Source organism: Chroicocephalus ridibundus, chromosome 2, assembly GCF_963924245.1.
Source record: "Chroicocephalus ridibundus chromosome 2, bChrRid1.1, whole genome shotgun sequence".
NCBI classification, from domain to species: Eukaryota; Metazoa; Chordata; class Aves; order Charadriiformes; family Laridae; genus Chroicocephalus; species Chroicocephalus ridibundus.
This window is the reverse complement of record NC_086285.1, coordinates 52461032-52487475: the sequence shown is the minus strand read 5'-3', so window position 1 is coordinate 52487475 and position 26444 is coordinate 52461032. Positions and strand designations below refer to the sequence as shown.

General features: G+C 42.4%; 1 protein-coding gene across 2 annotated transcripts in view; it reads right to left on the bottom strand.

Moving 5' to 3' along the window:
* The window catches only part of ELMO1 (engulfment and cell motility 1), a 311581-nt gene extending 285346 nt beyond the window's left edge, over positions 1–26235 (bottom strand). Inside the window, exons 1-2 of one of the 2 annotated variants that reach the window (XM_063325494.1) lie at positions 26026–26235; positions 24857–24927 (exon numbers count right to left, since the gene is read on the bottom strand). The gene's annotated coding sequence lies outside the window, so the exon portion shown is untranslated. Of the gene's footprint in view, positions 1–24856; positions 24928–25528; positions 25959–26025 lie in introns of those variants that run through there. The other variant, XM_063325495.1, reaches the window with a different exon arrangement.
* Between the last annotated feature and the right edge of the window lie 209 nt (positions 26236–26444).

Below are 26444 nucleotides of genomic sequence, written 5' to 3'. Positions count from 1 at the left end.
CCATGAATATAGTTATTTTTCTGTAAAGTTCCTGTAAATCATTCATTTTCTCAACTCCACCCTCACCTCTACACTAATGAACAAAGCCAAAGACAAACTTCAGATTGCCATTTGGATGCCAATCAAATACCACCACACAGCTGGTACTTAGCATTTCTCATATGGAGGGCTCTTAGTCCCTTTGAGAATATCAAAATCTTTACTGACAATTTGCAAATGAGGGATGAGAGAACCAGAAGACTGAGCTGAGTAGCATCAGTAAGTAGAGAGACAGAGTTGGTCAACCTGAGAATGTTAGTGCACAAGAAATAGAAACTATGAGTTTACACTGAACTGTCTAATTTTGTCTACTGCTCATTTGAACATGCCTCCCATTTGCCTACAAGAAAATAATGAAAGTAAATGCAGATGAACTTTACTAAAAGCAGGTTAATAAGATTACATTAAACTTCTACAGGCATTTGAGTAAAATTTAAACGCCTTTAATTTGATTTAATGTACTTAACTGAGGAAGTAAAGAAACTAAAACCAAAGCCACTTAAATTCTGCTTAGAAGTCCTTGTATAGGAGTACTATGTAATTTAATCCACTTCCAAAGCATATCTTAATCCAGATTAATTCTTCCAAATGTTCCTATGTAGACAAACCTTCCACATATGCTAAATGCACAGGCAGCTTTCTCAAAGAAGATAAATTACCTTATACTTAGCATAATAGATTGAGATTACTGATGAGTTGCTGGTGACCTAGAAATTCACCTTATGACACACTAATATCCTACTTACATACCCTTAAGTAATAGAATCCAAATATCCTTAATCTCAGGTTCATTTTTTTATTTATTTTTGAGCTCGTATCAAAATTAAATCTTTATTTTTGAGCTTGTATCAAAAAACAGTTTCAAATACAGTCTCAACCAGACCTCTCAGTTTCATTGTCCCTTAAATCCAAAAGGAAGATTTCACATACGACACCTAATCTTTTATCTACCATCGTCAAGATCAACGGTTCCCTATAGATGGGTTGCTATGGCTTGTTTCATTAAATTTCATGTAGACGTCTTAACTTCAGTCAAATGAAATGCGCCTCCTTCACAATCAGAGTTTTACAGATTTTCTTGATGTCTTGCAGGAGGTTTTTGAAGGGCATGAGACGCAGGCTGACTCTTCTGTGTGCAAAGCTTCCTCATGTATGTAAAACCCTTCACCTAGACGACCCAGTTTTCTCTGTATGAGAGGCGGACACCAGCTTACAAACTTGTTTGTAAGATACAGGAGGACTCCGGACTGTGGTTCTGAACATTTGGCGGTACACAACCGCAGCTGGAGATGCACTTCTTCCTATACTCATCTTCCCACGAGAGCCGCTACCCCACAGCTAAACCACAGAAACTGTTCCGTAGGCCAGGTCTCGCATGCAGCCCATGGGCAACCACCCACCACCTTACTGTGAGGTGGGCCTCGGAAGAAGCCAGCACCAGCAACCACAGGTGAGATGAGCCCTGAAACCAAGCAAAGAAGTTATACCAGGCTTCATCGACGGTCCCCCAAATAGGGGGAGAGAAAGCCACCCTGCCCTATCCAAGGGGGAAAATGGGTCAGCAGCCAAAGTTGGAGGGGAAGGCAAGGAGGCTCAGCAATTAAAGTGGCAGGAACTAATACACAGCAGGTTGGTATTTGAAGTCTTGGTCTTGCTGTGAAAAACCTACATTCCCAATACGGTCAACTAATGAAAGCAAAAGACTTATAAAATTAAAACAAGTTGTGGAAGCTTGTGCAGAAGACTATAAACCGTGTTTTCACTAAGCTTTTTGCTTAAGTTAGTTAATTTAAGAACCCACTTTTTTCATAGTTAATTCAAGGATACAGATGAAACTAGAAATGCATCTCCTCCCACTCCTATCACCAGCCCCCACAGAAAAATATTTAAATAGCAGAGATTTGTAATCCAGAACAGAGAGCAATATTCTATGAAGTATCACCTAATTTAAATAAATCTCTCTCATTAACTTAAAGGCATTCTAAAACACATCATCACTGCCTTATTTACTTGATATTTCACACTAGATCTCCTAAACATTAGGATACACCTTTTATAGACATAAATGTGTAATCATAGATTACAGTATTCAGTCAAATAATATATTTGAAATTGTAAATTTATTCTGAGTACCATTTAAAATATTCTGTAGCTATGCAGTTGCTCTTTTGCTGCAGCTCCATTATCTAAGTATCCTCTACTGTTCACAAGTCACAGAATTCCTGAATATTTTAACTGCATACATGCAAATAATCTTTTTCCTCCTAAATTCGTATGTGGGCCATTATTACAGAACTAAATGCCTCACAACTCTTCATGCATTCCTTCTTTCAGACAGCAAGACTAGACATCATTAGCTACTAAATCAATAAAATACTACTAGGTAATCATGTAAACCAGAAGCATACAAAAAATAGAGAATATAGGAGCAAAATCAGCATTTGAATGGAACCATGATATAAATTTACTCAACTTTAGGAGCAAGAAACAAAACTCAGGATCTTCTCCTGTGACATGAGGCTGAACCTCAGTTGTTCTTATGAGAATAAACTCTGGGTTGGAAAGGTCAGAAAGATACAAAACGTGCAAGCAATATAAATGCGATGTGAAGTGCATTCACCCTGTACCTATTAAACATAACTGGGAACAAAATCTGAGGTGAAATAAGGATAAGCATATGCCATTTTAGTGAATATCTGGAAGGTGATAATCTAGAGAAACTGATTCTTTTTTTCCATCATATGCCTGGAATAACTAATTAAACTGCAGTGAAAGAGAGATGAGTAACGCACACAGCTAATGGGGTATATACAGTATAATGGGTAGCAGATGCAACCAGGACTGTTCACTGCACAGAACACAAAGAATTTGCAAATACTTCTGTCACATCGAGAGGTACAAGAACAACTTTTGAAGCTGACGAATTACGATCCCACTGCAACAACAAACCACTCCCCACTCCCTCTTTCCTGATGCGATGCTTCGAGATTAAACTTAGAGCACATTCACTCTCTGACCAAACAAGATGGCATTTGAAACACAGAGTCCGCCAGAGTGAAAACGGTCTATGTGGTGGGAAACCACAGGAAGTTCAAATGGGATGAAATAGCCATTAGCGCAGGTGGCCTGACAAGGCACAGATGCTTCTTCAAACCTTTGGCTAGATCTTCACCTAAAGATAAATATTGTCTATCTAAGCCCCAGTCATGTTGTGATTTCACCTTCAGTCTGTGAGATACGGCCGTCACCTTCTGTGGCTAAACCACTAGAAGGAAACTCACATGTGGAGGCCAGATCGGGCCATCCCTCCACAGGCTAACCAAGATGTGACCATGATGTACCCTTGCCACACAACTTGGATGTAGTTGTAGCGTCCTAATAAGCTTCTAGTTCAGCGTGGACTGACCTTCCTCCCTGCAGGCTTTTTACAATGAATGCTGCTGACCCAGGCTCCAGCAGAAGGGGAGAGTAGACAGCAACAGCAAATCAATTCCAAAGCAGCAGCACTGCCTGGATTTAGAGCTGTCTGGAAGATAAGGGTCGGGAGATCAGTCAGCTCCCCCAGCAGCAACTATCCTAAAGGGACCAAGTTTATCCACACTCACCAGATGGCTTCATAGTTCTAATGAGCTATGTAGCGTAAGGTATAGCGCCGTCCGAGGAGCACTGGAATGAAACCATATCTTTAAACTCAGTGGAATAGCCAGTCCAAAAAAAGCAAGCATGACCAAAAAAACCCCACATAAAACTATAAGAAAATCTACCTGTAAGTCTGATTCAAAGCATAGTTTTCCGATGCTAGACTGCACTGTGTAAATGCTGCTTTGCGAGGGGGATAAAAAGTAGAGAAAGGCAATATAAAAGACAAGTGTATGTGATTTGTGTAAAAACAGGCTATTACACAGATATAAGTTATTTGATTTGCTATTTATTAAGTACTGTAAAGTGCTCAGTGTTATCCAAGTTACAAAGAAAACTGTCTTCTGCTTTAAGAAACTGACAATCTAAACGACAAAAGGGAATAGACAAAGTGCATCGAGAAGCCAGTGATGAATGAGGAATATTTTGATTGTGTTTTGAATTTGATTGCTTCCTGTCAGCACCTCTGAGCTAGAGTTCTTGCTACAGATCTGCTGACACGTGGGCAAGCATGGCAGAGCAGAGTATTGGTAAGGCATTTCAGACACAGCAGCACAGAGAAAGCCAAAGTCAAGACAAAACAAAAAAGACAAGTTTGGAATCACCATTAGCACAGGGAGAGAAGCACAAAGGATGCCTTAAGAAATCTGAAGGGAGCTTAAGATAAGGAAAGAAAACTGCAGGAACCTGATACTTAGAATATGAACTTAAGGCAGAGCCGCTGTAAGAAACAGCGGCTGAAGCTGATGCAATGGGAGAAAGATAGAGCAGAGCAACCCTGCTTTACAGAAAGAACTGTTAGAAAAATCAACCTGGCTATTCAGGAGACCCACCTGACGAAGGCAGGTGATGAAAGAATTCAGTATCAGCTGTTTAGTGTGATACAAATAGTTATGCAGTCAGGAAAAAAAAAAAAAGGATGAGTAATTTTTATGGCCAACCTCTCAGCCTTAGGAGCACATTCATTACTAGAGGTCCAACGTGTCACATTTCTTTATAAAGTTCGTGACTGAACTAGCCAAGAGTTCCTTTGGCAGTTTAAAAACACTGCTGTCACAGATGGGCTTCATACAAATGGGGTTTTGTTTTATTAATAAGTGTCTCCTCCCCCTCCCAAAAATCCTCAACCTATACCAACCTTCAAACTTCTTTTTCCCTTTCCATCACTTACAAACATAAGAGAGAATAAGGCATTGTTTGTTTGTTTTCTTTACTTAATAGGAGACTAGTTTTTCTCCAGCTTGGTGGTACTCCAAGTGAAAAGGACAGCAGATACACTCTTGGCAACTGTACAGGGTGCTTTTTTTTGTTTTTCCATAAAACACTTCACCGTGCCAGCTTTCTGAGTAACCTCAGAAATAATATATTTTTTCTGACAGATGACAGCAGAGTGTAGTTAATAAACAAATTAGACCCATATGAAATGTGATTCATACGCAATGTCATTATTCCAAAGAACAAGGTGGTACATGGCTAGCAAAGAGACCGTCCTCATACACAAGCCTTCACATGAAAATACTTTCCTGGACTTTTGCAAAGCTCTTTTTCCAGTTCTTCAGCACTTAAGAGTTGCTGTGCAAAACTCTTCTAGCAACAGAAGAGTCCCTCTTACAGTGAAGCAGGAAGGTCCAGCATGAAGCTAGCCAAACAGAAAACTGTCTCCTCGCAGCACCTCACACACAGACAGAATAAGATGCATCAGATGGTTTCACTGTAACCATATGAAAGCAGAAAGAGTCTGAGAAGTTTCAGACAATTAATTGGCTGGTTTTGCATAAAAAAAAATACGAAAAGGAAGATGCAAGCAAGCATAAAAATCTGTCATGGTAGCAACACTTTCACTGTAGGACACACAAATCACTGTTTCCTCCTAAGTCTGGCTACAGTACAGAAGGTTGATGACACGCGCACACGTGGTACAGTTCGCAGTAAGGACAGAAGGATTTGATGGCTAGCCCGGTTCAAACACCAGTATAGCAAGGGGTTTAAGTCAGGCAACAGAAGCGCTCTCAGCCAGTGCATGTAAAGGATCACCCTGCTAAAGGATTTTCATCCTAAGACCTCACACGCACGCCCCCAAGTAGCTATTGCTGGCACCATCAGCCAGAACAAACACACGCTCGTGATTCTATGACAAACGGATGTTGCATCCAGAACAAGTGAATTTCAACACGCCACACGCGACACAGGGAAAAGTTTGTAAATAAAACCCCCTTGTTTCTTCCCCCTTCCCTCTCTCCCCCACGTCAGCAGCTCCGGGTCCAGCTCGAGGGGATGAAGGGGATTACTGCCGAAAGCCGAGGAGATTGGCCGTGTGACGGGATCAGGAATAGGAAGTCTAACAGACAGGGAGACCTGCCTCAGCCACTGACTCAGCTTCTGACACGCTTTATGAACTTGCCCACACTGCTTCTTGGTGCCACCGCTGCTCTCCCAGGCTCCCTATGATCTTATTCAATTAGGCCAAATCTTCAAGGTAGTGACTGCCTCTCACTAATTTTGGTGAGAAACAGCCTATAGGCTTGAATGATACCTTGGTAAAAAAAGGGGGCTGATTTTACTAGGATCTGCCATGCCAAGAATAAAACCATCTTTTCACTTAAATAATGAAGAATACCCACACAGTTAAACCTGTTAATATTCTTTAAAAATATGTACAGCTGGAAGAGTGGCATGTTGCTCTCATTCACAAGTTTGCCACGTCCTTACTGACGCCTACGATCTCCCCAAAGAGACTTTTCTCCCAGGGTCCAAGTTTTCCATTCGTGTCCTTTCTTTCCCCTTCTCTCTTGCCTTACTCCCTCCTCTAGCAGAGCCCCTCAGTCACATTCAGCAAACTATTTGCGGTGTGACATGGGGAACCGAGCCAAGCCTCAAGTGAGCAGAAAAATAATCTGCAGAAAAACAAACAATTTATTTTTAACCTGGATGGGTTCCCTGACTGAGCTTATTCCCCACCACAGCAGGTGTATCAACACACCTGAGGAAGAAGCAGAGCAAACCAAGCTGCAACTCCTGCTGACAGAAACAAGCATCATATCCATTAGCAGGATAGGAATGCTTTGTAAAAGATTAATATTGGAGTAGAGGGCTCTCGCACTGGGGAACTCTTTAAACATCATAAAATGGACTTAATACATATTCCTTATGTTTTTCACAGCTTCCTTTGCCAGTTTGGCTAATTATACGATATTTAAGTTTAAACATATGTTGCCTCCCTTGCAGTGAATCCTCTCCTCCTACATGATACAGCAGTGAAGTCATCTTCAAGCTGACTTCAAGCCGAATCCTGCACCCTCTGAAGTAGGTGGGCATTTTTAGTTCATCTGGCAAGCGGTCCAGCCCTGAAAGCACAGTCATTCTTACGGCAATAAGCTACCCTGAGCTCCACCACCACAAGCATCCTGAAACACACCATCCAGATGCCCTATGTTAAAAAAAACAGCATAACTTCCACCATCCTGGGCACGTGGTTCTTAAAATACATAAGAGACAGGACACATCTGCATTAGTGTGAAAGGTGAATCAGTAGATCAGAGCCTTTTACTCTCCTTCCTTCCATACCATCACCAATTGACTTTAAGATTTTTCTTTTTTTTTTTTTAAAAAAAAAAACAAAACAAAACAAAAAACAAGACACATAAGAAAGAAGAAAATCCCAAATGGAAGGAAGTGGCAAAAGACTCAGCCAATAAAAAGTATTTAGAAGGGCAAAAAATCTTGCAGCCCTTTATGAACTGTCATGTGTCGCAGACAGGAAAATCTCTTTCAGTTAGTGCGTTCCACATTACGAGTGCCTTTAGTAAGCGGAGCAGCGAGTACGCCACAATAGCTGCGTTTCATTAGCTTAGCATAGCAGAGTACAGGATTTAAAGGGAAAAAACAGCAGCTGAAAATAATTGCATTAAATTAATGTTAACCCACAAACCCAGAAGAGGCATATAATATTCAGGACTGCTACAGAAGCGGTAACTCAGAATTAATGTCTGCAAGAGATGAATAATCCTGCTCTGACTGGGATTCAAAATCCTAAAGGAAGAAAGTTCACCTCAAACAGTGTTCCCCGAAGGGGGGGAAGGAAAAAAGGAAAGCATGGCCTAGTTAAAGATATCAGTAGGTAGGAACACAAACTGTAAAATGATGTGGTTCCCAAAGGACTAACATTTTTTATGGTTTATACACACATTCCCACACATTCCTCCTCAAAAAGGACTTTGAAAATAAATCTAATGTTAAGAACTGTAAATGAAATAGACATGTGAGAATTTAAACACTCAGGACAGAAAAAGACCAAAACCTCAGAGACTAGAGCAAAAAAGGCAGCCAGGACTGGAGTGGACTAAAACACAGCCAGCAGTGACAGCTATAATTCAATCGGAGGATGTACTTTACAACAGTCCGTGAGTCTTGACACCACAAGAGCTTAGAAAAGAACAGTATCACCAAAAAAGGTACTTAAATCTGTTAGAATGGAGAGACACAAGACAAACTCAAGGTAGCGCGCTCTCCTCAAATTGAAGAGGGAACTTATGCTAAGTGTGGGGAGAGAGAAGAACTAATTATTTAAAAAATTAAAAAGACGCTGAGTTACAGCACCTATTCCTTTCATCTGTGAACAGGTACCAGAAGTAAGCAATGGTACTGTTGGTCGGGAGGAATAACAAAACTCACAAGTTCTTTCTCACAGTTCCAGCGGGAAAAACCAGCCTGGTCAGGCTCTTGGCTAGCGGCAGGTCAAATGGAAGAACTAAGCCACGAAGTGAGGTGTGAGGAAAGCCATGGTAGAAGCTACTATCAGACCAGCTCTGAGAAGAATTCACTAGACTTAGTGCCTCGTTAGCCACTGGCCATCTGAATTTGCATGGCTCCTCCAATTGGAGATGAGTAATAAATTCTACCTAACGAGCAAGCCAGCATTTGGAAACAATTAACATCCTATTTTCCTTAACCATCATGTTCAGGGAAGTTCTTACTTCCCTTCTGCATCCCCGTAGAACTTAAAATATTTATAGTGAGACAAAAAATGATCTGTGGACTTTACAGTTACAGCAAAACTAACCAGCATGGGTTCATGCTGTAGCATGTTTTTAAGCTCAAAAAGATTCCCTATCAAACACATAAAATTAATTTGTAATCCACCCTTACTGGGCAGTAAAAAGTTTCTTTTTAGTTGAGCTCCCCAGTAAAACAAGATTTTATAGCTCTTCATCTGTATTTGTCTACCATCTGCACAGCGCTATCCCATATGGACACACAGTACATTTTTTTATATTTTTGTTAAGTCTCCTTCGTTAGCAGTATTACCCCCCCAATTCTGCTCTTTCACTGTATGATCAGCACAGGACTGCCTAAAAGTGAATAAAATATAGTGCTTCATTGAAGTTTTGAAGTTTTTATTGTTTAAAGTTAAGTCCTCCTAAATATTTTTATTTCAACGCCTTGATGAAAATGTTAGAGAAGCCTGAATCTCACTCATCTAGAAGACTCTTTATAACTACCCTGACAGTGAGGCTTTTTGTACAGTAAAATCACACCCTACATGTTTCAGAGTGGAAGTCAGGTAAGTTATGAGACGGCAATCTGTTTTTAGCACAAGTTTTGCTTTCAGGCCTTTCGTTTTGTTTTTCCTTAGAAAAGTGAGAGATTCCTTTTCTCATACATTTGTCTAACAAAGCAAAGCAAACAGCTTCCCTGCGAGCAGCAGGGCTAAGGCAAACCCATCTGAATCCCTGGTGCAGGTTTCCAGCTGTTTAATGAAGGCTCACGTCTGAGTCCTTCCTTTACAGTTTCTGTTCCATCCAGTTGCCTGCTTTCACAAAACCTGTCTGAACTTTGCATCTTTGGGAACTCTATTGCTCTGCTGACTTGGCTTGAATCAGCCGACAATTTAAAAGTTACTGTACGGGGAAAGAGGGAAAAAAGAGACACAGATCCCATATATACAAGCAACAGAATCTGTTGCTGTTTCTAAGGGTACCAAGCTAAAAGTTTAACGGGTGGGGAGAATGACCCAACTTTTGAAATAGGAGCCCCTCTTGCTCTCCACACCTAATACAACATTTTGCCAGCAGAAATCCATCCTAAAGCTTTGGCTTTCGAATGCTGGGAACATCAAGTAACAAAGACAATTACACCTGAGGTTCTCTTTTATAGGACATTCCAGGTAATACTTCCATTTCATTGTACAATATTTCCTTCCAGTCCCAGCAAAACATGGCATTTTTGATCAAACTTATCGCTGAACTTTCCAAATAAATACCTGAAGTGAAACAACTCTATAGCTGTTGCTGTTCATTCTTACATTTCCATCAGTTATTCGCGTAGTCATTCCCACTCTGATTTAATCTTTCCTTTCATGATTGCATAAGTCTACACAGAAAATGAGAACAGTAAATCAAACTAAGCGCTTGGCAGGCACGTATTGGTGAGATCACAGCGAGATCCTGGAATAGCACAGGCCCTCCCGTATGGAGAAGGCTCGTGGAGTTCCCGTGCAGTTTCAGTAACCATCATCTGACCCAATGAGCAATGCTGAGACGGACACAGCCCACCGTGGAAACCAGCCGTTAACTGGTGAACACCCAGGGAGGTGACAGAATTGGCATCCACAGCTCCACAACTAATGGGATCATGTTATGGATTCTAACCACATTACTGCATTAATAAAACCAGCACAGACCAGAGCTTTTTAATCTAATCACACGATGGAGCTCAGAGGTAAATAGTGAGAAGTGGGGGTACAAAGTCCCCATTAAAAGGCAAGCCTGAATACACAGAGAGGGTTTCATTTATCTGATTTTCAGTTCTCTGACTATAAAAATAAAATGTTTTACAGGGTCGAAAAATAAGGTATTGTTTAGGAAAGGTGTACTTGGCCCAAGGAGAATGACAAAAGAATTACTTAAAACGTGTTTGTGATTCATCGTGGTTCAATAACTTCTCATGAATACTAATGTGTTTTGAGGAGATAGAAAGGCTTGTGCAGGTGTGACAGAAACGATTAGTCAGTTATTAGTAAGCTGCTGGCTTTCCTGGCAGCCAGGCTGCTGAAGCTGTGCACTACGGAAAGGGCCTGCCAGTAACTCTCCACGCACCGCTGATATTTAGAACCGCCAGAATAGTCAGGACAACAGATTATATCTGCAAACATTTTTTTTTTTTTTCTCTCCTCGTTTTGCCTGCCTCCATGGTAAAATTTGAAGTTAACGCAAAACGCTACCTGCCTAAGTCAGTGTGGCTCCTCTTCAGGAGTGAGTGTAAGGAAAGAATCTAAATTAATCCAAAAGCCCCAAAACGTAACTCACGTCCCTTCCTCTCTAAAACCTTCTAAAAAAGTGGTTATTTCAGACGAAGTATATCTATATGGATCTATCCACATGGACCAGCACAGGCAGGCTGGTTTCAGTTTAAACTTCATCTTGCTTTACTGTAACTACTCCCTCCACCAGTAGCTTTACAGCGAGCAATAAAACTTTATTCTCGTTTAACACTCTGGAGATCCACTCATTTCCACAGGTCTTGCACAACATTTAGAGAAAAATTTTCAAATGCGTTGCCTATTACCTTGATACCCAGCATCCTTTTCTCACGCAGAAGTCAGAACAGCACGAAGGACCTCTTTAATTTCATTCATTTTCAGCTTTCAAGAAAATACACTCTGATCCCTTAATTACAAACATTATTCAGTCCTTAAAAGTGGACCCTCTAATAGATAGTTAGGAAACAAACCCGCAGCACCCAGCATTTTCTAAGAGCAATGATACAAGCCGAGCAATCATGCTCCATCGACTGTAAGCCAACGATGTGCTCACAGCAGCGAGGAGCAGCCTGGCTTTGGCTCCCTGCCTCACTACACACTTGAGACACCCAACTGCTGCAGCGTAATGCTCCTTCTCGCTACGAGACAGACATTACAGTTTTTGTAGCATAGCGGATTGCTGAAATGAATAGCAAATAATCCACTGGTGGCTTAATTTAGTAGTTACACAAAATTCTCAGGGTCAAAGGTCAGTGAAATGAGATGAAAACCATTAATCCAGCGGCCTTCAGAGTCTTTTGGTAAAGAACACAGCCATATGCCCGCGCCCTTTATCCAACCACAGTTTAATGGCTAATTTCTTAAAATTCACAACCATTAAAAAAAATTAGCAAAGACCCTACTGTGCTGTCATACTGTGTGTTTACACGCATGCACACCTGTGCACAGATATAAAAGCCAAATATTTTGATTAAAAAAAAATGCTTCCTGAATGCAAATTACAAGCTCTTGCCTCCTAAATAGCAAAAGTCTTCATAGGAAGACTTTCCAAGCTGCTTAGAAAGTACCTATTGTCAGCAGCATAGCTGCATAAGATGAGTGCTTCCCACTCAGCTATCTGACCCATGCATTTATTTTCTTCATCATTATTCATGCCTCTATTGCAAAAAAGAACATGACCCATATCCATATTGGTTTGCGCAGAATCAACGGGATTACTTACAAAAACAAAAACTTGAGTGCATATTTAATTGTAAATTAATGGGAATAAGAATCCTTCCTGTCTTCACACCCACCCACCCACCTTAAAAGACCCAGAATAATCTAGGATTGGCCTTAAAAGCTCAAGAGCTTCCTAGCTCAAGAGTTTCCTTACTCCCACTGCAGCCTTATGGTAGACAACCCATAATGCTGTCTACTGAGGACTCAAACAGGCTCTGCAACAGCAGACAGAAAGCATGGGGAGAAAAAAAAAAAAAAAAAAAAAAAAAAAAAAGGGAGAAAGCCCAGAGTGACGGTTCTGAGAAAGTAGCCAGTTTGTATGGCTCCTGACCCACAGGACAATCCAAACTGCAACAGGGCTTCATCGTTCACCCCAAAGGTTGTTTATGAACACATTATGGTCCTGCCCTGCCACCAGCTAGAGATTTTGCACCCAATGGACATATATTATATATATAAAAATAAGCATGCATTAAAGCTGTGGAGGAGTGAGGTGTTACTGAGGAAAACTTACCTGACAAATGTGCCATTATATATATCACTCTTCCATTCTTCAGAGTGAGTTATAGAAGTTACACTATGGCCCAGCAATATCCAATTTCCATACCCCTGTCAGACTAAGCTTGTGTGGCTGAGTCAGGGGGAAAACCCCAAAATACATAATTATGTATCACATAGATTTAAATTACTAAACTAAAACACTAGGGATCACCAATTCCCTGTTCCAGGCTTATCTTGCAAAAAAAGACGATGCCTAAATAAACTTTGCAATACCTTCCCATCCCCTTTTTGGGCCTGCGAACACGTTCCCCTTCTACTCGCTTTATTTCTCTTTTCTCCTCCTTCACGTAACCTTATTCTACCATTCTCAAAAATTTCAAGGAGCATGAATGTTTTTTCAGACATTTCCTTGCGATGCCAAGTTCTGCCTTTCGCTACCCAGTCTTGGTATCCCCCCCCGCCTCCACCCCGCCTAAACTATATTCCATTCTTTCAAGGGCAGTGTTTTCTGTTGATAGTGCCGGAGGCCAGGAAGGCTCCTGGCAGCACAGCTCCAACAAAGAGCCCGACACTGAACAATCTCTTTTTTTGTGAGAGGAGATAAGGAAGTCCAAGACATGGTTTTTAAAAAGGAGAATAATAGTAATAAAAGAAAAACGCCACCGGCATTGGCAGTTTTTAAATAAAAACGCACAAATTTTCCCTTCCAAAGGGGCAGGTAGCACACAATGGCTTTCACCAGCAATGAGCACCTGCTGCTCCTACCTACGTAAAAACGCTCTGCAGAAAAGAAGGAAAAGACGTTCCATTGTGGATCTCATATACCCACAGACATAAATAACACTCCAGTACTTCTGTCCTCTTTCTGCAGAAGCAAATGCTGGGGCCAAATGCTACAAATTTCATAGAATCATAGAACCTTCATGGTTGGAAAGGACCTTTGAGATCATCGAGTCCAACCATACACACACAAAAAAACCCAAACCCCTACAATCTCTGCCACTAGAGCATGCCCTGAAGTGCCAAATCTACACGTTTCTTAAATACCTCTAGGGATGGTGACTCAACCACCTCCCTGGGCAGGCTGTTCTTCTGCTGGTTCTTCCCAATAAAGCCTTGCTCTTCTTTTGACAACTGTACAAAGGCAAGCCATTGACAATGGCAGAAAGACGCTAATTTTTGTTGGAAATCGTTTAAAAGAATTACTGCAGAAAGACGCATTATTTTATGCAAATGTTGCAGCAACCCAATCTCATTGTGTACAAGAGCAATGATGGGGAAACTGCTGCTCCCAAGACACAGATGCTCTACTAACACAAAATCAGAGAAGGTCCTTCTCTTCCTAAATACAATTATTCTGCTTTAGTAGCATACCAGTGAGAAAGAAGCAGACAACTTCTTCCCTTATGGTGTCCCAATTGTTCTGCAAATATCAAAACCCTTTGCAATTATCACGTGTATCACCCTCAACTTTCACTGATTTCCTGAATTCCTCAATAGGACCAGGAGTAACTGAAGACCAATGTTAGACTTTAAAAAGGAAAAAGTAACTTTGAACAGTCTACATCAATTTCTCATACAATTCAAGGAAGGCGCCTTCCTTTCTCTGAACTCATTTTTTCATTCAACACTGCTAAGTGCTGAACTGTGAACTCATGGGCTGATTGTCTGCACAAAGAGGTTACACACTAGTCACAACTGAAGAGTCAACATTTACAGCACTGTGTATCTGAGATAATTCTCTTTCTTCCTCTTCTAAAGGCCAAACTCTCTAGTGGTTTAATACCACTGGACTGAACTGTGTTATTTCAGCAGGAGGAACTGAGTTATGCCAACAGTTCAGGATTCTTTGGTTAACATTTTTATTGGAAATACTATGGAAAATTATCACCAGCTTTCATTGTATGAGAACAAGATAATCACCTGCACAACTCTCTCCATTAAGCCAGGAAAAAATTACAGATTAAGCTCTTATTTTGAAAAAAAAACAAACAACAAAACCTTAGATTTTTTTCAGTTCTAAGTGTAGATATCCGGACATTAAATCAGTACAAATACCAAACAGAAAAATAAGGAGAACGCCAAGGATTGGTATTTTTTAACTAAATCATATTGCTACTTCATGATTTTCATCTACGGACAACCTTTAGTTACACACAGCGACTACCGCCCAAGAGACAGAGCTGTTGCCTATAGAATTACTGAACAATCAACTCAGTAAGGGAAGACAGAGCTGATGGTCCTTCACTTCATGAAATCTAGACGTTTCCAGAGAGGCCTAATGAGTACACTCCTTTAAGAGGTTTTGTCAGTGGTTCAGTAACACTTTAAAACCACCTTTGTTCATGTCTGTTGACAAAGTGCCTTCTAAAAAAGCCCCACTTTTCTTTGACTTTGTGTTCATGAGGCTTTGCGCCAGCATCAGATTAGCAAATGAAAACAAACAATAGCAGATATTTCAAACTGAATCCAACCACCAAATACTTTTTTCTTTTACCTCAGCATACACTAGAAAAGTTCCAGAATTTCTACCTACAGTTGATCTGCAGATTTAATACAAAATGCTAGACAGTCTGACCTAAATAGATCTGCCCTGAGCTCATCCCAGTGTTTGGTGGGAGCTCCTCTACCATCCAAGGAGCTCCTCTGCCATTATTCAGTAGGTGGAGCAGCTATCTTCTGCCTCTATCTGAAAAGAATTCATCGTAGATCGTTTCTGCCCAGTTAGGCTGTTATCAGCTCAGCAAGGCAGTACAGCTACAGCAGTGACTTCACCTCACGATCTGAAAAACAGTAGGAGAGAACAAGAGTTCCCACTGCCGATGCATACCATCCATGCTTTCTGTAGCGAAGGCAATTTCCCAGCTTTTACTCCAGAAAATAGCTTGCAAATACAGCCCTTGATGTCTGCATTCTGCCAGCTATCTACGCTTGTATTTTTAACATTGAGAAGATGCTCAAAACAACCTCCAAGTTTTCTAACTGCTTCAGGTTACCTTTATCAACACAGAACACACCCATGCCTTGCTCCCACTTGTAACTTCTGCATAGAACGGGTAAAGATCGAGTATCACAGAATCATAGAATAGCCTAGGTTGGAAGGGACCTTTCAAATCATCTAGTCCAACCATCAACCTAACTCTTCAAAAAACAAAAAAAAAACCCCAAACAAACACCACTAAACCATATCTCTAAGCACTATGTCTACCCATCTTTTAAATACCTCCAGGGATGGTGCCTCAAACACTTCCCTGGGCAGCCTGTTTGTTCCAATGCTTAATAACCCTTTCAGTGTAAAATTTTTTTCCGAATATCCAGTCTAAACCCGCCCTGGTGCAACTTGAGGCCATTTCCTCTTGTCCTATCGCCTCTTACTTGGGAGAAGAGACTGACCCCCACCTCTCTACAACCTCCGTACTAGACTTACCTGTTCCTTTTCGTAAATACTGTGGATTAAGAGATCTTGCTCATGCTCTCACAAGCTAATGGTATTACAACTGATTACCCTTTTTCAGTGGTACTACTTCTATCAAAACAATAGATCCAGATTAATTTTTTAAAAGGATACTTTCCTCCCAAGGCTTCTCTTTAAGTAATGCCTCTTGTCTCATTTAGTATGCATATGAAATGATAACACACACGGAGTGCCATACTTAAAACACACAACTCTCTTTCCTTTTGGCTAATACTGATAATGCAGTTAATTACATGCATAGCTGTAATTATACATGCATAGCTAATGGCTGGGTATCTCAACACAGATGAAGCTGCTGAAACAGACCGGGATGAAGATGCTAAAAGATACAGAAAAAAAAATAAAAATGTATCTGCCCTTCTAACTGGGGTTATGCCTACTACTTCTTACCAGAATTCGCACTTACATGGCACACCTGAATTCTCCTCTCCTTCCTGTTGGAACACCGCTGGCATTGAAATATTGGAGAGCAGCTGTCCTGAGGATGCACTCACTTCTGGCGCCAGTCTTTAGCTGATGCAAAGACTGAAACGACATCCTTCCAATGTCAAATTGCTGACTTACAACGTCTCTTTCATCAGGTTAAAACTACATAGCTACACAGTGTAATTCCATTACAATTATGTATCTCAGAAATGGAACCTGTAGCAGGCCATGTTGGGAATGCCCAGGTACTGTTTGAATTGAATCGCAGGACATGAGCCGTCCAGAAGCTGCACTGACTCGGGCTCACCATTTCCAAATTAAATTGAAACTACCAGTTTCCTAAATGACTCCAAATTGCCTGCCTGAGAGGCTACCTCTCTCTTCAATCCATATCCACAGCTGGAGCCTCTTTGTTATAGAGGAGACAGCTACCCACAGGACATTCTCTAAAGGGGGCCCTCCGCTCTGAATTTCAATAGATCAAGAGAGAAAAGCCTCAAGACAGGAAAGCAAGGCTTATCCCCTTAGTCAAGCTTATGGGGACCAGTGAACACAGCAAGAACAATTAGTTGGAAACAAAGGATTTGCAGGTTGACTTAGGTTTGATCTTCTAGTCTAGTTTGGTGGTTCTCTATTTACCGATTTAGGGGAGGGAAGTCTGACTGCTTTTTGCCTTATGCCATCACTCCTCTAATTACAGGAAAGTAGCCCACAGGCCAGCACAGTTGCTTTTTCAACCCTCATATATTAATTATACAAAATTAATCCAAAGCTAAAAGCCTTGCCATCTCTAGAGTAAGGTGAATAATTTTACAAAATTTAAGCAATTTGGAACATAACAAAAAAATCTTAAGACATACTGTTTTAACTTGAATTCACACGCCACCACCACCACCGCTGAATTGTGGATGTTTTGATCCCTCTGGTGTACGAGCCAGGAAATCAATTTAAAATTCCAGTGCAAATAGCCCAAGACCATTTTATTTATGTGTTTGTTTTAAAATAGAACTCGAATTCCAACTTGGATTTAAAATTATGTAGATTATTTTCTTCCCTTCTCCCTCTGCACACATCTCTGCTTTACCATAATGTGTTTTCTGACTCATTTGCAGCTGCAGGGGATAAAGTCTTTGAAACTTTTGCCTTTCAGAAAACCATCCCAACACAGCGCAATGCTACCGACTCTTGCTGTTACACAAACACACACACACACTCTTCCAACAAGTTAAATTCCTAAGGTAGCTGAAGGAAAAAATGGGTTATTTTTGGCAGATCAAGAAATAAAAGCCCGGGTCATTGCATATTATAAAAGTTTATGAAAGGTGCTGTACATGTTGCATCCCAAGGCTAACCCAAGAAACATAGACTGAAATCACCAGCATTTTATACAGAGGGAAGAACAGATGCAGAAGTTTCCATAGGTCAAGTCCAAATACATCAGAGAAGAAAGCCAGGACAGAGAAAGGCTCAGAGCAACACAGGGCAGAAGAGACGATTTTTCCCTTTCCACCTTTTATACACTGCTTTCCACAATTGCACTTTTGTAAAGATTTCACTTTTGGCTACAAAGTATGAAAATGACTCTTTTCAAAAAAGACCACATAAACTGACCTACTTCTAACATTAGACACAATTTTAAAAAACCAACCTGGTATTTTAGTTTAAGATGTGGGCCATTTTTCATGCCCTTTTCTTCCTTTCCTGGAACTGGCACTAGCTGTCAAATCTTTAATTACTTGCCACAGATATGGTTAAAATTGCATTAAGTGGCCCAAAGTGGAAAAGACCCTACATTTTCTTTTGGCTTTGAAGGCTTTTTGGTTGGTTGGATCTTTTTTCCCCCTTTTTACAATCTTCTCCTGAGTAGTTAACAACCACCACACCAAATGTTCTGTCTTTTGCTCTCCAATGGAAGTTCTCCTTTGTTCAAATTTTCTGCTTTTTTTTTTTCCAGGAAAAGAAGATTAAGCACAACAAGAAACTTGTATGCATATCTATAGGAGAAGAGATTATAGACCTACATAAACTATAGCTCAGAATTAGACCCCACATCTAGACCTGAATTTCGTGAGTTTGGTGAGCAGAAGAGATGTCAGAGTATGTGTGAAGAGGGACAGTGGGAGGTGGGGTGAAAAGGTTGATAGGAGGAATGTACTTGAACCACAGGGGGTAGAGTTTCAACAAATGAGTGCCCCGGTGTTTGAAGAGAGGGGGGAAAAAAAAAAAACTTGGGGAGGAAAAAAAAAAAAAAAAAAAAAAAGACAAACACCAATACTCCAGCATTTTAAAAGCCCAGTGACCAAAGGGTATACTAGATATCCTTCTCAGAATGCAAGGACCAGGACTTAGGTTTGGGGATTATTTTTTTTTTTTTGAGTTGGTTTGGCTCAGTGTTATTGAAAAAGTTTGTCCAAAAGTCCATGCACTGAGCCAGCACTTATCAGGTTTCCATTTCCAGCTGAAGCCACGACCGTTGCTATGAAAACTAATGTGCAATTGTATTCCAGAAAGCAAAGCAAAGGAAAAGACTGTATTGGAATGTAACAAATTCATGTATTGGCACTAAGAGTAAAAATTATATTATACCAACCTGTGTCATAGACATTTTTCTCCTCTTACTATTAGAGGAGAAATGTGCAAATCAACTTTATTGTCTGGCCAGAGGGTATTCTGTGAATACTTATAATTCCTCATCGCCCTACCTCAACAGATTACCATTTCTCTTAAAATACAATGCAGCAATTTAAAGAGTCACCAGCACTACGGTCACTCCAGCAAGATTCAATGAAATATACAGCAGATTGCCAGTCTAGCTGGACAAAATCCTGAACTACTCACATGAGGTATCTTTGCCAAGACCCACATATCCCTTACACTTCTGCTGGACTATACAATATGTGTGTGATGACCGAAGAGAAAGAAAATAGGCAAGTAATATTTTCATTTTGGCTACAAATGCAAGCACCAGAATTGCTGCACATACTAAGAATATATGAATCGTTAGCTAAGACAGTTCTGTATGTATGGAAGAAAGTGTTAAAACAACCGCGTTTTATAGAAGTTTATTGAAATACTGGTTTTGCTAAACTCTTTCCATCACTCCAAAACACAGCAAAAATTGTTTTAACTACATTTAAAAAAAAAATAATCAAAAATCATTCTCCTATTTTCACAACATTTATGCATCTCCTGTTACTACATAAAAGATCAAGTCAGCATCAGAAGAAACAGATATGGGCTGCAAGTCAGACTAAATCAGGAGCCCTGACTCTTCCCATTCTTACTATCAAGCTGACCACAAGGTAGAAGAAAAACACGTCTGAACAGCACCAGCCATTCCATCCCAGGAACTGTACACAAAGTTTCAACTGAAGGAGGAAGGCTGACATGTTGACAGCATTATTTGAGCCTTTTGTCATACCCTGCATATCCCTCCTTTTGTCTAACTTCAAAATGTTGGATGTATTTGATCTGCAGGTTGTCAGCTTCATACATTAAGGAAAAAAAGGTCCACATGGAGCATTTTGTCCATGTTTGTGCACACTCTCTGACTTGCAAAAAGCTCTGGGAAATTAGATCATCTTCAAGCAAGCATCCTCTGCTGTATTAAAGAATGGGAGTTTAACGCCATCGCATCTCCAGAATCTGAAGTTCTCTTAGAAGCAGTGACCCATCCTCCCTTCCAAATGGAGCAAGCTTAATAAGAAAAAAACCTAGATTATCATATATGTATTCATGTAGCTCATAAAAAAAAATTACTCAGTCCCTGATGATGCTGTATTTCAGAGACAGTTTTACCCTTCATATGCCCCCCAAAAATTAGGACTGTACAATAAACACTTTGAGGTAGACTTTGAAAGAACATAGGAGGTGATACACACAGATTTTCTTGCAAATCTTAAAGAAAGTTATTTAATTGAGTAAGAATCTAAGGGATGCCCAGGAAATAATTTATGGAGTGGACGAAGTCGGTGAAACTATGAGAGCTCAGATAAATAAATACATCAAAGACCAAAGAATAAGGTACCAAGGTAGAGGTGGTAAACATGGAAGAAGAAATTATGAGGAGAGTTTAACTTTAAGAAATAAAAATCAGAAGGAAAGCCAAAGACAAGAAAATACACACTGCTAGGGCACAGCTATTATTTTGTAATAGATCTGTTTGGGAACAATTTGTTTTCTTATTCCCCCCCTCCCCAGTCTCTTTACTGAAGATGATGTTTCATAAACACTTTAAATGAACCAAATTCAACCTGAAAGGGGAAACCTTTTCTCTCAGCATTGACTGGTAGCTCCCACTCCCTCCCTTGCGCTAGTGCTAGCGCCTGTGTTCTGCAGTGCTACTTGACTGTAAATGGAACACAGCAAAAGCACCAGTAAGTAGACTTATGTCCTCAAAAGCAGTAAGAATAGGTCGCTTATCACATTTGTAAAACACCTCCAGGTAGTATATTCAGCTTTCTGTAGAACTCCAAAGGGTGCTTACCAAAGCGAGTTCATTTGTACATAAACTATAACACTTTTCTAAGGGGACCCCTACCAGCGGTGGCTTTGAGTCTTCTTCATAGTGCGATTTACTGCTGAACAGAAAAAGGGCTTGTCCGTCACTTTCACTCTCTAACAACTAACCTCCCCCCCCCAGCAGCCATTGAAAACAAGCCTACTACAGTCAAGTCAACTACTCATGATGAAAACTTCCGCTAGGAGAAATCTATCAATGCATCTTCAAGTGTTTGCAACCAAGCACCATATAAATCACTGTTCACCTTGCTCTTAAGCGCAAGCATGTGCTTTACAAACCAATCCGCTCAGCAGCTTGGGAAATTAGTAGCTTACTGATGGGTACCACACAGGTACCACCAGCCACTTAGTGTCTGCCCACAGCACAGACGTTTACCTCTGTCAGATCTGAAACGGAGAGAAGAGGAAACACGTTAGCCATCCCCTGTGGCACAGACTTCTCATTAATATTCCTCTTAAATGTTAACAGTGATCGGAAAACCGAGGAAACTATCAGAAAGGTTGTAACATTATCCTTCAGTCTCTCTTCTGTGTCTCGCAACAATGAAAGATCACACCACAAAACCAAATCCTTGCAAACAGCTTGATGCAAAAATGCTGACTGAAAGACAACTTCACAATTTTGTGATTATTCTTCCATTCATCTCTGTAACACCATATGTACGCAGTTTATTTTATGTTAAGTGTCACATATATATTATCACCTCTTACGATCCGTACTATCAAACGCCTGCCAACATACTGGCTTCTGCCAATTGCTTTTAGTTTCTCTTTCTCTCCTTTTCCAGTGTTATATTTGGAGAGAGGGGAAAAAAGAAAAGAAGAAAAAAAAAAAGTGACTGACTCAAGAAGAAGGAAAATTATCCTAAATCCTTTAAACAGTTGCTCTGTTAAATTGACACAAGTTTAACAACGTGTACTTGGCACGTTCCTCTTGCCACGAATACAAGAACCTTTTTCAAAAAAAACCCAACCTTATTCAAAGCCGGGAAATCTTTTAAAGATACAGCACAGTCCTTACTGAATGGTGGTTTGATGGCTGTTACAAAGCCGTTTCTAATCACAAGTGTTCAAACCACAAAGACTTCATAACCCTAAAAACCTCTTTTTGACATCTCCTTTTTAATAGGATAATGACTGAACAGGGAGGCAAACCCCACCAACTCATTCTCCCTCAAAGTTGTACCTTCAGGACAGTGCAAGGACACAGCAGAGGAGAAAGTCTACTTGACACAGGCATAACTGTGCAGAGAAATAAACCAGAAGAGACAACGGTACTTTTGCTTGCTCCAAGGATGTATGATGTTTTCTGGTCTCCAGGGTTCCCAAAATCACCATCACCTTCTACAAACACATTTTTAATACAAGGACATACTGCACATTCGCACCACAGCCTAACAATGAGGGCTCCTAAACTTTAAAGGGATCATTTACTTCAAGGAAACTGAAAATCAGGCGATAGCACAGTCACAACTCAAGAGGAAAATCACATGTACTTGATGGCCTCATCTAAGCTCCAAGCAAATGAATCACAGAATTACACACACACACATAGAATCTTCAGAGTTGGAAGGGACCTCTAGAGATCATCTAGTCCAACTCCCCTGCTAGAGCAGGATTGCCTGGAGCACGTTACTCAGGACTGCATCCAGGCGGGTCTTGAAAATCTCCAGAGAAGGGGACTCCACAGCCTCCCTGGGCAGCCTGTTCAGTGCTCTGTCACCCTCACTGTAAAAAAGTTTTTCCGTGTATTTGAACGGAACTTCCTGTGTTCCAACTTGTGGATTGGAACCTTTGTGGTTGGCAATATATCCAAAAAAGCAGACTGTCATTGGAAGAGGAGGACACTGCAAGTTAGCGCGCAGGTGCACTGGCAGAGATCTATGGAAACCTTTTCCCAGTTACAGTTAAATCTATAGACATTAGCCTCTCACTCCATCACATACTGAACCCATCTAGAGTATGAAAAGAAGAAAGCCACACACCTTATGCGTGACCACGGGAGCTCTGCTCCCTGGGTATCAACATGGCAAACGGGGGATCATAGTCCAGCTCCACTTTGTAGGCCGGACACTGTAAGAAAGCACGTCTATGAGCCCAAACCTTAAAATCAAAGGGACTTCTACTAGGTAGAAAAAAACAAAGAGCGGAAGGAAGGGTGGAGCACCATGTTACTCTTGATCTGCAATTCGCTGCAGACCAGCACTGCTGTCAGGAAGTACAACGCTCACAGCAGTGTTTCAGCAACAGTTACACCTTCATGTAGCATAATAAGCTTTTTTTGGTGAATACTAGGGTGAAGGTGCATTAAAAAAAAAAAAAAAATCACTTCTTAGGACAATGTATGCAATATGTTGCACCTGAACAGTGAGGAAACAAAAATACTTGCTTTTAAGAACACACGTAGTCAGGTTATATAATAATGTCTGCTGAGCTGCAGATACTTTCAGTGACCATATAAGTCTGCTACAGAATAAGTAGGTAAGAATTTTTCCTATCTCCTCACCAAAATCCATCTGAATTGTACACCTATTAAGTTTTTCCTGGCACATGGAGAATATAAGGAAAAATATCAAAATGGTAAGTATAGAAACCGGTTCTTCCCCCCCCCCCCCCCCCCCGCATTCTTCATTCCAAAAAAAAAAAAAAACTAACAACAAAACCTCAGACAATGACACTCATAGCAAAGTTGCACGCTACAGAGAAGACAATTGTGTTGTTCTGCACGGTGAGTTTCAAACAGATTGCAAAAAGAGACAAAAGAAAGTCAACTACCCTTATGCAACCTCCCTGGCAGGAATAAACTGGGAATCAGGTACACCTCTAGACCAGTCAAATCACGAACTTGGATCCACAGACTGCACTGACAGTATCCTTCAATAACACCCATTTCACATCACGTTGATGTTTTAGCCATATTAGTCTTTATTTTCTCTGCCTGGTGAGTTTTTAAAAGTTGCTGCAGTACTTTTAACAGCTTTATAACACATGTGTTAATGGGTATTTTCCTAACACAACACAAGAGGGACTTTTACCAGCAAACTGTCACCACTGTTCTTCCTCCTTCTTATCTAGTTACCGGTTATTAGATCCCTACCACCTACTTATAGACCTCCAAAAAAAAAAAATAAAATAAAAAAATGGATGGGGGTGGATCAGGGAAAGAAAACCTTCAACGAAAGCAAACTTGCAGCTGAAACTGTTAGAACTTTATGAAAATTCAAATATATTTTTCTTTACTGTGTAATATTCTGCCTAAGTCACTCAATCAAGCAAGAATGACACGGAAATAATGGGACTAATGAGAACAATGAATGATCCAAGATTATATAACTGAAGGATGAGACGGCATGCAAGTGTATGTGTGCATTTGGGGGAAAGGAGGAGGAAGAGCTAGAGGGAAGAGGGGGAAACCACATCCTCAGTCACAGATACAGGACTCTGCACGGTTGTCAATTCCCCCCGCTTCCCAAAAGATAAATATTTTAACGGGGGGCAATCAGGCAGCTGAGAGACAAAAGCAAAAGAAAACCCATTTGCTTAAGAATACACATCAAAACATCCCCTGCTTAAATTTCACTGTAACTGCTGTATCATGAAATACAGCTCACAGGCAACCATGTTTATACTAAAGCAATTAACACACGGTACATTTCCTGCACCATTATTATCATTGGCGCTCTCAATGTGTTTGTTGCAGATTTTGAGCCTTAGCAGGTTAAGAGGTATTCTTATAAAGTTAACAACAAAACGTTGCTGATTCAAGATGTACTCACTGTTATTTTTCAGGAACTCCTATATTTACTTTACACCATTCTCGGGGGAGAGCTGGACAGTTGTATGAGTCCTGCAAGGAAAAAGATACTCAAAATAAACTTTGCCAAGGCTTCGAGCCAAGAAACTTAAAAAAAAAAAAAAACAAAACAAACCAAACGTTAACGTTAACTTTTTGGACCCCATGCGCGCTTGCTTCACAAGGCTGCACACCGGGGGCTTTGCGTAACCACCACCCACGGTTCAGAGCAGATCATTTCATCCTGAAATTCAGCAGCGGCTCCATCACTGCTGTGAGCACAAACTTGGGACACGGCACACACGCATATACCCATCCCCATCCCACCAGTAGCTCCGGAAGGCCAGGCGGCGGGGGCGGGATGCCCTCGGGGGAGGCGGCTGGGTACCATCCCCTGCGGGGATGCACTTGCTCGGGAAGTTGAGGTTTCTCCTCGGTGCCGGCACTTGCTGCCGGTCGCAGCCTCTTTCCCCCCTCCCGACCCCGGCGCGTTAAACCCGGCCGGAACCTGCCGAGGCCGGTGCCCCGAGAACCGTCCGCCCTTCCCGGCCACCCCCAAAGCGACGCGCCGGTCCCGCCGGGTCAAGCGAGGCCCCGCCACCACTCGCCCCCTCCCTTCCCCGCCGGTGCGCGGCCCCCGCCCGCCGCCCCTCACCAGCGGCCTCCCACCACCAAGGCGCAGCCGGCAGCGGGCAGAGGGCCGCCCGGGGCACGGGACGGGTCGCGGGGGGGGAAGGAGGCGGCGGCGGAGGAGGCGCAGCCGAAGTCGCGCCGGGCGGCTGTGGAGGGAGCGGCGGCGGCGGCGGGCCGGCGGAGAGGGCAGGGAGGCGGGAGGAGCCGCTATGCGAGGCGAGGCGAGGCGGGCCGGGCCGGGCCACCCCCCTCCGCCGCCGGCCGCGTCCGCCGTCCGAGGCCCCGCCGCACTGACAAGCACGAGGCTGCGCTTCCTCTTCCTCACGGCAACGGCGGCCGCTCCCGCCGGACGCCCCCCGCCCGGCACCGCCCGCTGTGGGGGACCGGCCGCCGCCGCGGGCAGGTGCGAGGCTCGCCGCCCGCCCCGTCCTGTCCCGACGCCTCCGTCCCCTCCGTCTCCCCGCGCTCCCCTTCACCGTCCGGCCACCCGCCCCGCCGCCGGCCCCGAGGCTCGCCTACCTCCCGGGGCGGGCGGAGCCGCTCAGCCACCCACCGCCGCGGGAGCCGGGCTCCGCGCTGCCGCCGCTGCCTCGCTGCGTTGCGCTGCGCTGCGCTGCCCCCGGCGCTATCCCATCCCGGCGCTGGCAGCGGCACTCGGCGGCTCCCCGCCGCCGCTCTCACTTCCTCTTCCTTCCTCCTGCTGGCCGGGCCGCGAGGTGCAGCCCGGGGCCGGCCGCTGCTGCCGCCGATGGGGGTCCGGCGGCTGGGCAGCACCTGCGGGCCGGGGCGGGGGGGGGGGGGGGGTGGCGAGATCCGGCCAACCCCGTGCGCTTCTTCCCCTGCGCCCTGCGGCCGGTGTCCCTCCCCCTGCGGCTTCTGATGAGGGATTTGAGCCGGGTCCTGCACTTGGGTGACAACAACCCCGTGCAGTGCTACAG